Source organism: Phocoena phocoena, chromosome 10 (assembly GCF_963924675.1).
Source record: "Phocoena phocoena chromosome 10, mPhoPho1.1, whole genome shotgun sequence".
NCBI classification, from domain to species: Eukaryota; Metazoa; Chordata; class Mammalia; order Artiodactyla; family Phocoenidae; genus Phocoena; species Phocoena phocoena.
The window spans coordinates 71,501,985-71,509,005 of NC_089228.1; positions in this window are offsets into that span (position 1 = coordinate 71,501,985).

Here is a 7,021-nt window from a genome sequence, read left to right on the forward strand (position 1 = left end):
GGACCAGATAATCTCCAAAGCCCCTTCTAGCCCCCACATTCCAGGATTCCATGAATGAATGATGGGAATGAATGGATGGGTGGATGGTCAAACCGTCATGTTCCATCGCTGGATGAATGATGTGGAGGTACCCAGAGAGGGGATGAATCCTTGACACACTGAGTGACTTGGAATGCAGGGGAGTTCTGGAGCTTGGCAAGAGAAAGGTAGGGAGGAAGGTGCTAGAGATGCCTGCAGGGGTGAGAAGGGATGGAGAAAGGTGAGCCTGGGGGGGTGTGGATAGGGCTGGGGAGGCAGCCCAGGGTGTCTGGCACTCACCATAAAGAGGCAGTGTGGCATCAAGGGTTAAGCGCACGTACTCTGGAACCAGCAGGCTTGGGTTTGAATTCCAGCTCTGCCCTTTACTGGATGTTGACCTATGACACTATTTTTAACTGCTCTAAGCCTCAACTTTGTCATCTGGAGAAATTACATAAAATAGAAATTATATAGTACCTGTCTCATAGAGCTGGCCTGGGGTAGATGAGATGATGCAGGTGAAAAGCACAACCCGATGCCTGGCACTTAGCACTCGCTATACAGCAGCTGTGGCTTCTTTTTAGGAGACCCGGAGTGACTGGCATCAGCTGAAGCCCCAGTAGCATAGCTAACCCCAGGAGACCCAGAAAGGTGCCCTTCCCATTCCCTCAGGTAGAGGTACACATGGAATGTGTGTCTGGGGAAGGGAGGTGGGAGGAGTAAAGCAGAATCTGAGGCTGACGGGGCTAGGGGTGTCATGCAGAGAGAGAGCGGGGACAGGTAGCAGACTCCCAGACACTTCCAGGCCTGCCAGGAGCTGGGGGCCAAGCGATGACCAGCAGAAGAGAGGGGGTTAGGACTGGGACAGGGCTGCCAAGTTAATGGGGATGTTAGTGAGGTCACATGGTGGAGTGGGCCACTTGAAAAGGCTGGGGGTGAAGCTAGGAGGCTCAGGTGCCATCCCGCCCTAAGATCTACCACAAGAGTCAGCCCTCTGGCTCGTGAGGGTCCCCGGTGTAAGGCAAATAGACCCTAGTAAGGATGTGGCAGCTCATGGAGAGAGGGGCCAGGCCCCCTCATGACACAGGACAGAGCTTTTAGGTTAGAGAGACAGTGTTCCCTGATGGCCAAAAGCAGAGACTCTGGAGCCAGGCAAGCGGGGTTCAAACCCTGATTCTGCCACTAACTAGTTGCATGAACTTGGACAAGTTACCTAGCCTCTCTGTGCTAAGTGCTGTGGCCGTAGTCATGGTTCCTGATTCCGTGGTACTTGTGCTCTCGCTGGGGAGACAGATGCTCAGAAACAGGTAGGTGGCAGGGGTCACACCCATTCACCAGGGATGAGCTGGAACGAAGGGGGATGTCAGTGTGTGTTCTCTGTGGGGTCTTCACAGACCATGAAATGCCAGTTGGGTTTGGAGAGATTAAGGGGAAGACATTCAGGGAGAGGAGAGCCTGGAGACAGGGATGCCAAGGGCCTGTCGTCCCCCGCCGGATCAGAAGGAGGGCTCATGGAGTAGGGGTTAAGGCTAGAGGGGCGCTAGGGAGCCAAACGCCTTGAGTGGAGATGGAGAAGTTTGAAGCTCCCAGCTACATCCACTCCCTCCGGGCTGAGGCAGGGGTAGGGGGCACAAGGATGAGTCAGGAGGTCTCACAGGTACCTCTGCCAAGGCTGTGTCCATGATGCTAGACTTCACCTGCTGCCCCAGCCTCCCTGGGTCCCCAGGCTCAGGCCATTACGGGGTGAGATTTATCATGGGCAGGTGTGCTCCAAGACGGTATATTATCCAGGATTATGAACTGTAACAGGATAATCTCTCTAATGTAATTCAAGCTCTCGACATGGCTTATGGCTGCTTAATGTACCTCAGACTGAAGAATTGCAGGAACATTCTCCCCCAAGCTCCCCGTGTCCCCTCCCTCCCTCCTCTGTCAACCCCTAAATGATTTTGGCAATTGCCTGAAGCCAGATCTTGACATTTAGCCGTAATTCAGTGCAGTTGAGTAAACATGATGGGCAAGGAGCTTTTCCTGCCTGCCTTCTTCTAGGAAGGCCCCTCTTTCCTCATCCCCCAAATCCACCGCCTCCCAAGGACAGGCTGGATGCAGGACAATCCGGGACGCTCAGCTCCCTGGGATTCACCCCAAGATACCCTCTGGGCACCAAGGCTTAAGCTGCCAGGCTTGGGATCAGGGTCCCCAGTCATCCAGCATGGGACTACCCTGGACTTTACACCCTCCAGACTGAGAAGATAACCCCAGAGCCACAGAATAATGGGTCCAGGAATCTAAGGATGCTCTAGTCCCGTGACTCAACTCTGTAAACTTGTGCCCTCAGGGAAACATTCAAATCTTCTGTAAGCCACACCACAGAATGTTGCACCAAGTTTTATTTTCTATAGTTTTGTCCCTTCTTGGAAAAAAACCTTCCCCGGAGAGCTGTGGCCCCCATAACTGGAAATCACTCATCTAACACAACCCCTTTCACTGCACAGGTGATGATGATCTTGTAACTCAGATGGGTCTTTCCTAATAATAGATTATGTTTATTGAGCACTTACTATATGCCAGGCAATTTCCTAAGTACTCCACGTGATTCATTCATTTAATGCTTCCAACAATCTTTGGGTAGGAACTATTATTCCCCATTTTACTGATAAGAAAACAGGCTCAGAGAGGTGAAGTCGAGGCCAGAGATCTATTAAGTGGGGACCCTGGGATGAGAACCCAGGCAGCCTGGCTCCAGAGCCTCCATTCCCAACCACTGCTCTACACTATGCAGGGTCATACAGCACTTGAACCCAGGACCCAGTGTGCTCCACGCCCGATCCCAGGATCTTCTCTCTCCACTGAACACCCTGCTGACATAGCAACGGGACACAGCAACAGGGTCTTCTCCTGGATCCTAGTACATTTTCACAGTGGCCCTCGAGCCCACCTTTGCTTTCCCATCCCTGGGGCGATCAGAAATCGAGGCCTCCCCTCAGCCAGCCAATGAGCCAAATGAAGCTATTTTGAAAGCGCCCCAGCTCAATGCAGGCAGGCAGCCCCTCTTCTGCTGCTGCATTCTTTGTGCCCATCCCCCACCTCACCCCTTACCTTAAACGTAAAGCCAGAGGCCCATCCAGGCTGCCAGGATCCGAGGAAGCCAGAAACCTCCTCTGTGGTAGGAGAGGACCACAGGTTGGGAAGCATTCCTCCTGAAATCCTCTCAATAATAACGAGGCCGTCTCACGGGCGAGTGATGGCATCTATCAGTGCCTTCTGTGTGCACCACAATGGTCCTTCCCTAATGTTCTTCTTGACCTTGGCAAATCACTTGGTCCTTTGGTGACTCATTGTTCTCATCTCTAAAGTGGGCTAATAATAGCAGCAAGAACTAAATTAGAAGATGTAGGTTTAAACATTTTTTGGATAAAGCACTCCATGCTTGCAAGTGCAACACACACACACACACACACACACACACACACACACCGCAGGTTGAGTTGGTCATTTAGATGTGGATTTAATTGTGTCCCCATCCTTATCCCTATACCCATAGCCCAATAAAAAGAAAAAAATCCGGTTATACCAGCCACTCCGGCTGCAGGGTCTTTGGCGTTTGGCAATCTTTGCCCTGGGAGAGACTGCTACCTCGCCTGAGGCCCTCAGGGGGATGCTGCCAGATGTAGAGGGAATTCACAATGTACACTGTTCATGAGTTGTATAAATGCATGTGGTACTTGGTGTAATGGAATGAACCCAGCACAGGGGTGTATGGACACCTGAGTCATGGTCCTGCCTCTAACTTCCCTTTCCCCAAACCTCCGTTCCCTCATCTGTAAAATGGGGTGTGGGAGGAGGTCCCAGGCCCCTTCCAGTGTAACATTCTGTTTCAGGCTTTACTTCCTTTGCACGTTTGCCCTGTTCCTTTCCCCAGTCGTCAGGTTCTTCCTCTTCTGGGCTCTTCCCACTCCCTTTTTGTAGTTAGTCTGGCCCCATCGCTTCTCGCTCAGAGACCTGTTCTGTTATTCCAGGAAGTGCCACGAGGGGGAGACCTCCTTTGGAAGTCCTGGGGTCAGGAAGGAAGCCAACTCAAGTGCAAGGCTAGGGAGGGAGTCAGCCAGTCCCAAGGGGCTCCAAGATCCAGAGTGAAATGGAAAGTTGGGAGACCAAGGGAGGGGGCTCTAAGCTACAAAGACCATACTCCAAGCTCCTGAAGGACTGAGACCTTGCTTTGTGTTAATTCTTGTCCCTCTGTCATACACTTTTAAGTGCATATGGTGAGATTATCTCATTTGATCCTCAGTGTAATCCATGAGTCATGTGGTGCAGGTGGAATTATCTATTGCCTCCACAGTTGGGAGAACTAAAGCTCAGAGAGGTTCCAGGCTCACCCAGGGTCACACAGCCAACCTGGACCAGAGCTGTTGATGGCCCTAGTGTCCTGACCACTGGCCCGGGTCTCACTCTGCATGTCCCTGCCTCCTACAGGGTCTTGCCCCAGGCTGGACACATGGGGTACCTTCAGGGATGCTTCTTGAATGAATGAGTGGGCCCCCTGGACTAGGCTGCAACCTCCATAGCATAAGCCTCCTCTGCCTTGCCCTGGTGGCACAGGCACAGAGCAAGTTGACAGCTTGGTTCCCCTTTCCACCCCTCACTCTCACCTTCCCAAATCATAGCGTCCTTACCACATCACTTCCATGATCAGGAAGTACTGGCACTACAGTCATGCCCTCGACAAAAGCCCTGCTCTCCTTTCTTTGTCTTTCAAATCTTGCTCAGCTGTGTTGCCTCCTCCAGAAGGCCTCCTTTGACATCCCCTCCACCATGGGAAGAGTTGGGATCATTTCCCTGCCTGCCCCCCAAATAAGTTTCCTGATTATAACACATCAATCATTGCTTAAAAATTATTAGTTACTGGGACTTCCCTGGTGGTGCAGTGGTTAAGAATCGCCTGACAATGCAGGGGACGTAGGTTCGAGCCCTGGTCCGGGAAGATCCCACATGCCGCAGAGCCACTAAGCTCGTGTGCCACAACTACTGAGCCTGTGCTCTAGAGCCCACGTGCCACAACTACTGAAGCCCACGCGCCTACAGCCTATGCTCTGCAACGAAGAGAAGCCACCACAATGAGAAGCCCGTGCACCGCAACAAAGAATAGTGCCCGCTCACCACAACTAGAGAAAGCCCACGCAGCAGTGAAGACCGAACACAGCCAAAAGTAAATAAATAAATTTTTATATATATTAAAAATTATTAGATACTAGTCTGAGCTTCCCCAGAGAGAGAACTGAGTCTTATTCATCTTGGACTCCCACTACCTATCAGAAGCTCAGCTCAGCCATCAAAGACTAATCTTGGGTACTGCTCCTTTCTCCCCTCTACAGCAGTGCCTCCGCCCTGGGCACCCTTGTGTAAAGGCATTTGAAGCATATTTGGCCCGAACGAATGAATGATTGATTAGCACACCCCTCACCTCTCACCTCTCCTGACCCCTCAAGTATCAGGAAAGGGGACAATTTCAGATTTCTGAAGATCCTTCAGAACCCTCCTCAGCCCACCTTCAGCTCCTCTAAACCACCAGTTCTCCACTCCTCATGGGGATATATACCGGCATCCCCCAGGCCCAGCTGGAGTCCCCCACAGGACTCTCAAAGCTGAGGGGACTTTCACTGGATCCAACTCACTTGTGCAGGTGAGAAAAGTAAGGCCCAGGAAGGGAAGATGACTAGGTCATTCCTTCATTTATTCATTTATTCAACAAATATTTACTGAGTGCGCACTATGTGTGAAGCTCTGTTCTCAGGCTGAGACTCTTTAAAAAGCCTCTGCCTTCATAGCGTCTACAATCTAGTGGGAGGAGATAGACAAACAAATTAGCAGGTAAATATGTAGCATATGTTAGATGGTGATAAAAGTTACTGACATGTGTAAAGCAGAGGAAGGGAGATGGGGAGGCTGTGTGTATTGGTGGGAGGTAGAAAAAGCCTTAGCAAAGTGAGCAAGAAAGCACTATAGGAATCTGGGAAAAGATTATTCCAGGCAAAGGGAATAGCAAGTGCAAAGGCCCTGAGGCAGAAGTGTGCTGTTCTGCCTGTAGAACAGTGAGAAGGCCAGTGTGACTGGAGTAGAGTGAGGGGGAGAGGAGTGGGAGGGAAGGGCAGAGTGGTGATCAGATCATCTAGGGTCTTGGAAGGACCCTTTGAGTGAGATGTGCAGCCATTAGGTTTTTGAGCAGAAGAGGGACAGGACCTGACTTTGGTTTTAAAAAGATAACCCTGGCTGCTCTGTTGAGAACAGACTAAGGAGGACAAGGGATGCAGAGTGACGAGTTAAGAGGTGTTGAAATATTCCAGGCAAGAGAAGATGGTGGGTCGGAACAGGGGGGTAAACGGGGAAGTGGTGAAGGGTAGCCAGAATCTGGACATATTTTGAAGGCAAAGTGAACAAGATTCCCTAAAGCATTTGGATGAACGATGACAGTAAAAGAGAGGGGTTGAGAATAACTCTAAGATTTTCTTTCTGAGCAACTGGAAAGATGAAGTTGCCCTTTTCGGAGATGGAGAAGACAGAAAGGAGCAGGCCTGGGGGGAGAAGATCAGAATTTCCAAGTTGGACAAGTTTTGTTTGAGATGCCCGCTACACGTTCAGGTGGAGACAGGAAACAGGACTGACAGGTCAGCAGATCAGGAGAGAGGTTATGAGAGAGCTAAGAGAACAAAAACAAAATCTCAAGCTTCCCGACTTTCCACAGTACAGAAAGGACTCTCCCGTGGCTCGGAGAAGTTAAATACCTGCTCTCAAAACCGAGGGCGCAAAGAGAGGAAATACGGTAACCCTGAGCGCACGCCCCCAGCCCCAGCCGTGCCAAAGCACCAAGCGATAGCAGGTCGAGGGGAGGGGGCTGGCTATCCTGGGGCACTTGGGCGAGACCCGAGGGGGCCAGGGCTCCGCACACACGCCTCAGGGACGGGGCGAGGGCTGCTCGGACTCGGGGGCGGATCTTCACCGAGGT